The sequence below is a fragment of the Athene cunicularia genome, assembly GCF_003259725.1.
Source record: "Athene cunicularia isolate RWA chromosome 9 unlocalized genomic scaffold, athCun1 chr9_part1, whole genome shotgun sequence".
Lineage (NCBI taxonomy): Eukaryota > Metazoa > Chordata > Aves > Strigiformes > Strigidae > Athene > Athene cunicularia.
The window spans coordinates 9,000,535-9,010,049 of NW_020799110.1; positions in this window are offsets into that span (position 1 = coordinate 9,000,535).

Consider the following 9,515-nt stretch of genomic DNA (forward strand, 5'->3'; position numbering starts at 1 on the left):
TGGTTCAGCAGATGGTGACTTGCTCCTTTTTTAACCAGGCTTTTGTGTAAATGGAGTGTGGCATGGATCTCTGTATGCTTTTTGACTCTGAGAGTGTCTGTATGTGTGCTTTTAGGTTTTAATAAGCGTTTAATTATGAAACCATGTGTCATGTTGATGGTGATATGGATTTTACTGGCTCTTTAAAGATTTCAGAAGCTCTTGAAAGTTTAGTTTGTTCACCGATTTCTGAAACCAACACTATCTTTGTAAAAGGGCTATTTTGGTGTTGATTTTTAATTAAATGGGAGCAGCTGCAATCCTGAGTGTGGGACTGAACAAAGCAAGATTTTAGTCTTTAGTTCTTTTGCTGGTTTCTGTTTTTGTTTCTCCAACATTAAGCTTAAGTTTCCTGCTGCCCACAGCATTAAGATTTCAATGAAACTGAAAGTCAAAAGAGCCAAGAGGTAACTGAAGAAGGGTGAGATGTGAGGTTCACTTTGCAAACAGTTCTGTCGAGCTGTCGGAAGTTCAGCAGTCCCCAGCACCTACATACCATTCCTGCGCTGAAGGTAGCAGCCCCTTCAAACCTGCCAGCAGGACTGTCTGTGCATGTGCTCCCTAACCTATTTTATCCAAAATTAGATGGATTAGTGAAAAAACGTACTGTTGAACCATTTCAACTAATGTGCCTCATATAGACTGATACAAGTTAAGGAAGAGTCACATGAACAACCTGAGTACCAGCAGATCTGAGAACATAATTTCTTACTAGAGGAAATTATATGAGTTGCAGTAAGGATAAGACTGAATGGCAGCATATTGCACAGGCATGGCTGGAACTGAAGAGAATGTCCTTTTACTTTCTAAGAGTGGTTAAACCAATACAATCTCTTTTGTCTCCTTAAAGTTCATCTTCCTGTAACTCACCTGTGAATTTGCTTCCAATTTCACATTATTTCACAAGGCCACAGATTGGTCTTCTAGGACCCAGCTTTGTAAGCTAGTATGTAATTGAAGATAGTCTTATTGAACCTCATTTTGTGTAATTCTCCTAGCATCTAATATCTGAGTGCCTTGTAACTTTTCATTGGGAAAGGGGACTTTTAAACTTCTTTGGCTTGTTCTTTTGCTCATTATTTTCCCAGGTAAGAGATTGTGTAGGCAGAGCGGTGTTTTTGCTGGCAGAGTTCACAGGTTTAGCAGACTGTTTTAAATGACACCAAAATATATTTTGGTTTCTAAGCCAAAAGACAAGCTACTTGCAGAATTGTCCAGCTTAACTTTGTCTCCTGCTTGAAGTGTTTCTAAGCTGAATATAATGAGGATCTATTCTAAGAATTCCTAAGAGCTCTTCACACAGACTCTGGAACTGATCCATGGGTTTCCACACTTTAACCAATGCACTGTCTAATATTGATTTCCTCAGAAGTCAAAGCGATTTCTTTCCCTTCCCTGGAGACTTTGGGTTTTTACCTTTGGCTGCAGTCCTTGAATTAATATAGAAATTGAAAACATCACTAAGGACTAGTCTCGTGTGCAAGCAAAATGTGCAGTTGCATGGAGCCAGGTATCCTGTGCACTCTCAGATGATTGCTCTGTCTCCTCTGGCAGCTGGACGAATCACGCAACTGTGTGCTCATCTCTCTCTAAGTTTCTTTAAGGAGCAGAATAGTAAGTGAATTATTACTGATCCCTTTTTTTCCCCTTTCTTTTGATAGCTCTTCCTCATGTCACTCTGGAATAAAGGTCAGCACAGTTCTCTCCGGAAATTTGCTTAGGCTGGTGAGGTAAAAATGAGCTGATTACAAGCCAGAAAGCAGCTACATGGAAGGCAGCCATCTCTCCCATCATTAATCCAGAGTCACCTATAGGTGACTGTCTATCAAGCAAAAAGTTTCAGATTTGCAGCTAAAGACTAATACCTTTCATCTAATCAGCATTTCTAAGCTGGCAATAAGTATGATTATAACATTGCTATGTGAGGTTTTCTTTCATCATTTGGCAGTATCAAGACAGAGTGGCTTTCACTTCCTTTATACCACATAGAACTGGAAAAGAAATACCAGGGAATCAGATGTCACAATCAGGGTGTTCTATGTTAGAATTACTTGTGTAAGCCTCAGTATCACAGAGGACTGGGGATCTTATGCTGCCTTCTTCCTCATTACTGTCTCTGTGACCATGCAGTGTGCTGTACAGATTTATGCACAAGTGAGCATAAAGAAATACATAATGTCACAAAAGCAAAGGCACTTGCAGCAGTATAGAGGCCATCAAAGTCATTCTTTTAAATTACATGTGATCTTGTGTATTTGTCATGCCAACGGAATTGAAACAATTCCTCCTGGACACAAAGACATGAGTGCAGGTGGTGATGTAATCACTTAGGGTCATATCCAGCCTCATTTGAAGGGTAAGGTTCTTCATGGTGTTAAATGACATTCTGTCCTGAATTTGTCATGCCCATATGTCATCAGTAACAACTTACAAAACACACCTCTCATTTTAGATCCAAGTTTACATCTGTTCCAAGCAAAACATGTGCCATCTCCCAGTATATTCCTAACAAGTCTATATTAGACAATACATGAGTAAGCTGAAACAGGAAAAAGTAATTTCTATATTATGGGGAAAATAATCACAAATCACTGTCATTTTTACCTAACTTTACATGAATCCCAGTGGAAAAAACTTCTCAAAATACTTCACCATATTTCCGTGACATATGAAAGGTTATTGTAGCTCATGTACTATCCTTAGGAAAAACATATTTTCATATGTTTTCTAGCAGGTGATGGTAAACTACATACAATTTGTCTGGAGGGGGGAAATCAGTCAAAAAGGTATGGAAATTTAGTAACCAGTGACATCACAATTGATGCTTCAGTTGTGATTTTTCCATCTGTGTTTCACTGGTCCATCATTCAGGTAACGGACATCTTTAAAATAGGGATCCAGGCTGAGAGTAATCCATCCCTGGATACTGAGATGCCAGATAGCTGATATGGTTTATGTTTATGAGGTTATAGCTTCAAAGGAATTGATTTATAACTGGTTTCTATTTTTAAATATGCAGCTGGACATCTAGTATGATTTACAGAAGCATCTGACTGGCTTACATCCTTAATTTTTATTGAGTAACAACCAATGTTTAGGTGCTTCTGCAAATCTCCCTAGCTGTTTCTCTTCATCTTTAGGCACTTAAAACTCTTTGTAAAGCTAAAACAAAAAATTCAGGGCCTAATTTTCAAAATCTCACATCTCATGTGACATCAATAACCAAATTTCAAAAATTTCTCGGCATCCTGAACTCTTGCAAATTCTGACAATTCACCGTCATTGTTTGATATATACTTTTTCAGGAACTTTGAATTTATAATTTGGAAAAAAAAAAAATCGTCATACTGCAGAGAAATCTGCAATACAAAAATATAAAAATTTTAACACTCATTTTTACAGTTAAATTTTTTTTACAGTTACTAGTGGTGCAAAACAGAGAACCTTTGAAGTATTCTGCTCTGAATTCTGCTCTGAATAAATACTGTTGGTGCTTTGTTTGCTTAGCCTACCAATTTTCTATATCAGATACACTCACTTTACATTTTAAAATACCTTTTATGAAGTGACAGATGAGGACAAAAAAGTCAAATAAATTTTCATGTGTTCTTGCCAAGAACAAAATTTCTGAAGGCCAGGCTCTTTAGACTTCTAGACCTGTGCAACCCTGGTGCCTTCAGGGAGACCCTACAAAGGGAGGTAATGAAAATTTAGTAATTCTGCTGTTGTACAAAGTAGTAATAGAAACAATTTTTTATCTTCTTAGATGCATCAATTCCAAGAGGTGTGGGAGGGCAAAAGTTTTCTTTTAGCATTTCAGTAAGCAGCCATATCAGAGAGAAGTCTTGTTGAAGAAGAAGGTGCCATGATTGCTTATCAGAACAAGACTGCTTTAAAGGGTTTAAATCACTGTGATTTATTCAATATTCAAAACAGATTTGACTTTCCAGATATTTTTCTAAGGGCAGTTTCTGCTGAGCTGGCACTGAAATTCGAAGTCGCAGAACTGAGGAAGTGTTTAAGATCCAGTTATAATGAAAAAAAGAAAGCAAATGATGTCCCATAGAAATCCTGACACTAGTATAAACATGGTAACATTCCAAAGTGCTTGCCTTGGTTATTAATGTTCTTATTTTCCCTTGTATTTACATTTTGGTGGTACAAGGTCATGCCATATATTACCATGACTTCTGGAATTGTTTGTTGACGTGAATATTAATATCTTGTAGAGTTCTTTCTCTCCTTCCTTCTCTTTCCCCATCATCCCTGCTTCCTGTTAGCATGTCAATATGAATCAGAATTAGGCCAAAAGGATGTGAGGTGATAAAACCTGAGATGAGTTATAATTAAAGAGAAAGAACTGTACTGCTGAGCTCCGCTGTGCTTTGAAAATATTCCGCCAACTTACTGAAAGTGGATGAAATGTGCTGTGCCAAATTATCGGCTTTCTAAACTCTAGGGCCTTCTAATAGGAGAGATGTTAAGAGTTTCTAGTTGTTTTACAAGGCTATAGCTAGGGCTGCAAGCTCCTATTTTTGGATACTTCAGTGACTACTGTGAGAGTTTGTGTGATAAATAAGACTGGGAAGGCAAATTCACATCTTCCCAAATTAGCACCCTCTATGCATCCATTTTTCTGCTCTTTGTCCCATTTTGTTAAGACCAGCTGCCCTTCCAAGGGTATGAAAGGAGGTGCTATCCATATGTATGCAGTGTTATGTATTGTAGAATCTTTAAGCATCTAAACGGATTTCCTCAGCAAACGCTTCAGAGTGCCTAATAGTATTAGGGTTACAGTTAGGCCTGGAATATATTTTACTAGAAGTTTACTGATTTTCTGTTGTTTTTTTGAAACTATCATAAATACTTTCAAACCAGACAATATAATCAGAAAGATTTTTGGGCGAAGTTCATAATTCAAGAGAAAGTAAGAAAATACTCAGAAAGTAAAACAATCCTTATCTTCATGCATTCAAACCTCACATTTCAATTTTCAAGTCACAGCAATTCAATTTGATTTTAATAAGATTCAAGGATATTTTAAAAATTAGTAAGGACCTAGAATTGGCTTCTAATGGAGATGCCAAGCATGTGAAGATCTGACCTGATCCAAAACAAGATTTCCTAATTCAGAGTAAGCCAAATGCAGGTTAAACTCAATTATACATGAAAATGACTCAAAGAATGTGCAGTTTAAAAAATTTCAATAAATTATGTATGAAATTGAGTCATTCTGCCACGTTGTCACAAATGCAACATGTCAAGGACACCACATTAAAAAAAAATTGAGTGAATATGGAAAACACAAAATATAATTAAAATATAATTAACTGACTGCTGTTAGACTCACATTTTTCTGCTTGATTAAAATTTAACCCAAATAAATTAAAAATAATTGAAAAAAATCTCCCAGTAATTTGAAGCTCTTTCTTAGTTTTGTACACTTGCTGAAGTTTTCTTCCTATAGTTGTGTTGACTCCAAACAGATAATAGCTCTGAAGATTCCAGCAGGTAAATATGGCATTTTCATAAATGTAGGGAAATGTGAATATACTATTATCCAGGCAGAGCACAAAACATTCCGGGGGATTCCCAGGCAAGAAATAATGGTCGAATGAAAAGAGTAGTCACAAGCCCAGCTCTTCCCACACTGCTGATGCTACTTAAGGCAGACAAATGTGTTCTTCAGATCAGCTCACGTGTACCTCTTCCCACCCAACCCTGGCTCTTGCAGTAAGATTTAGCTCTAGTTAATTTAAAAGCAGCAATGGTGATTCCACTTGCACCTCTTCTATAGAAAGGCCCAGTCACCTCTCCCTTCCTTCATTGTCAAGCAGGAGCAGTTTCAGTGGTTTATCAGTGCTACTCACTGGTACATGTGAGAGAAGAAAATAGGTTTGTGGCAGAAACAAAACCACCCACAGCTAGGACAAGCTGCAGCCTAATTAAAGTTAACTATCCCCAAGTGCTTTCTTGAGAATAGTTGCTCAAAATTACCTAAGCTAATCCACTTTCATAAAACCCCCTGAGGCTTTGTTTTCCTCTTGTTTATTAGGATTGTACCTTTCTAATACCCATGATCGTGATAATGTTGCTTTTGATTTATGCTGAGGAATCTGCAAGCAGAATTTGGCCATTAGGCATTAAGACAGAAGTACTCATCTTGAGAGAGCTCTTCAGCCTGAGAAATGTTTTCATCCCTTGCCCACTAACATTAATCCCAACCCTCTCCATCTGTCAGCAAGTAAGTTGCAAGCTAAACTGTTTATTAAAAGTTTTTGAGAAACACCAAAGTTAGGCACTGAAAACAAAAGTTCACGCTGACTTGAATAGCAGATTCAAGGCTTCAGAGAGAAAATGAAAAATCTTTCTTGTTAATGAGAAAATATAGTCTTCTATTTATATAACTCCTTTTTATTCTAGAGAACCTCATCAGTTTGGGCTTGACCTTATCTTTCTCCCCATTTGTTCACCACTTACGTATTTTCTTTGCAGTGTCTCACAATTAAGGGGACTGTAAAAGCAGAATTAGGCCCTTTATAAGTGAGTATCTATCTAACTAGTTAATCTACCACTTAACAAAAGCCTTTGAGAGGGCAAAAAAGCACTGCAGTGTTGTGTAACAACTGCCATGGTCAAGTTCAGTAGAGGAAGAAGAGGAGATCCCAGTGGAAAAGGGAGAATGGTGCATAGATAAAATGAAATAAGAAAAATGCAGTTTGGCTGGGCTGGCATTTCAATATGGGCACATAACAAGCGCTCATTGGAAACTTTCTGGAGGAATATGTTTCCTTTGGAAAATGCTGATAATGCCAAAATGTAAACGTTTGGCCGGACTGTGTACTATGGCAGTGCCCTCCTCAGAAATCAGTCAAGCAGGGGAACCTGCCTGGACCTGGGCACCCTGCCCAAGTGCAGCTGTTGGATCCCATGTCCTGCATTGCCCAGGCCAGAGCTCACTCTTTGCCCAGCTGTTTTCTTCCCTGAGGTTTAGGCACAGAACAAATAACCATTCTGCATGCCAGCATATGGAATTATCCATGCTTCCTCTTTTCAAGCCACTGGTAAAAAAACAATTTAGCTTTTTGCAGCAGTGTGGCAGGACTCTAGTCCCCATCTCCACGTCATCACCACATACCAATGCATCGAGTGTGCCTCTGCCGTGTAGCCCTAAGCAGGTGGGACATATCCTGTGCCACTTTCTGTGATGCTGGGCACGTCCCACATGATTCCCCACCTTGTCCCATATGCTGAAAGGACTTTTGTGTTCTTGGGAGCAAACTGAGTTGGCCTGATACCGAGCAACTTCTGAAGAACTGTTGGCCTGCAGAGTCTCATAGAGATGGGACAGACAGCTCCTTCTCAGTTTAAAAAAAAAAAAAAGTTGAAGGAAATTTCCCCCCATTTTTCTAAAATTAAAAAAAAAAAAAAAAAAAAAAATCAGTCTTCCCAGGAAATGTTGAAATTTCTGTTTTCATTCTGAAACTGGAATAATTTTTTTTTTTCAAAAGAAAAAAAAATTCTGCAAGAATTATTGCTTTGGTCTAATACCACAAAATTGGACTTCTATTTTTCTAATAATGAAGTCTTAAGAATTTCAGTTTTACAAAAATGTTAGGGACCTTGACCATGTGTTTGTTTTCTTTAACTTTAGGAATAGATCAGAGTTTTTATGAAGCCCGAGGGATGCATATTCTTTGCCCTTGACCACGTGTTTCATTTCATTGGTATTCCATTAATTTTTCCATGTTTTTAATGAACATACTTCTTTACAGCTTTATTTTTACTGCAGAACTGCAATATGAGTTTAAGATTATTAAACTAGTGCAGAAAAACTTGGGTTTCTATTAGTGCAATTCGAGCAGTTTATTTTTTTCATTTTACTTTACATTGTTAGAAACAATTTAGTTGGCAACAAGCTACTCTTCTTACTAAAATAATAGGATACGTGAAATATTTTGCACTGATATATTTACACTGGTAGAAAATCTGGTTTAAATTATGTGAATACTACTTTCTCATATAGTCATCCTATGTACACCAAAAACTTTAAAGAAACCTACAGAATTCCTTACTTCTGTTTGATCTATCTGTGAACATTTGGCACTGGAAAATAATACAGCCTTAAAAAGGCTATTTTATCTGCTTGGCAGTCAATTTTCTGTTGAGGTGAATCCAAGTAGTCATATAAAGGCTGTTTTTTCCATTTCAAACATACCGGCCTTCTGGAGCCTTTCCTAAGCAATACAAGACATATCGAAGCATTATATTCTGCCCTTGAAGTGTGGATTTATGCACAGAGGTAATAGTTCTGTTCACAAAAGCAAAGCCTGGAGCAATCTCTATTAACAATTACTCTCCAATATTTGCTAAAGACCTTTGATGCAACTCATCACTGTGCTGTTACAGCCATGCTTGGGTGGTTACAGAGTTCAGCAACTGAGAACATAATGGAGAAGATAAACTGAAAGCAGTTGTGACCCTAATTGGTTTACAGGCTAGATTCTCGCATTGAACACCTCTGAACCCATTCAGTTTGCACATATATAGTGAACACTTTGTAGGAAAAAATGGAGATGAGAGACAGAAAGAGGATAAACACAGACTTATGTATCCAATAAACCAGGGGAGATTATTTTTCCATTTGACTGCTGAATATAGCTGCATCCCACAAAATTCAATCTCTGCTTAATGTGATTCTCTGCATACTTTGATCAAAACCACGGGAATATACTAAAGAGAACACAATTCCTTCCCTGCACCCCCTGTTATATTGATCGACTTTGATCTCTGAGGCAGCTGTTATTTGAAAACTTCAAGAAATAGCTATGTAATTAATAGCAAGGGAGACAAAATTGTGAAACTCTTTAAGATGTAAGAAATAATTTTTTATAACAAAAAGGACTACAATTTTATCCTTTCAAAGCAAATAATATTTACTAATTTTATCTAACATACTCAGCACATTAGGTTCCTCTACCTAGTTAAGGAGAATAATTTTCAGTGGCAATACCAGGTGCTCATTTTTGAGTGTTTGGGTACTTCAAGAACATGAATTAGATTTTCAGGTTATGAATGGATCTGAGTATCAGTAATTTCTCTTTGGAATTCTTTGACACATCTAGCTGTTGCAAAAGCTTTGAAACCTGCTCTTTGCACTGAGATTTCTGACCCACTGGAGGATTTTAGGCAAGTGACTTCACCTCTATATACCTCAATTTCCCTATCAAGAAATTGAGGATAATTATATCTTTATATATTACTTTGAGACCTAGTGATTACACATGTGGTAAGAGAACAGTACTATTTTTATAAGAATTTGTTTTGTGCAGTGCCTCCATCTTAATAATTGGAACAGTTTAGTTTTAATTCAATGTGATAGAAGAGACTTAAATGAAACAGAGCACTTTGCAGATATACAAGATACATTTTTTCATATCTAATTATTTTCTATATGAACATACACATGGGGGGGG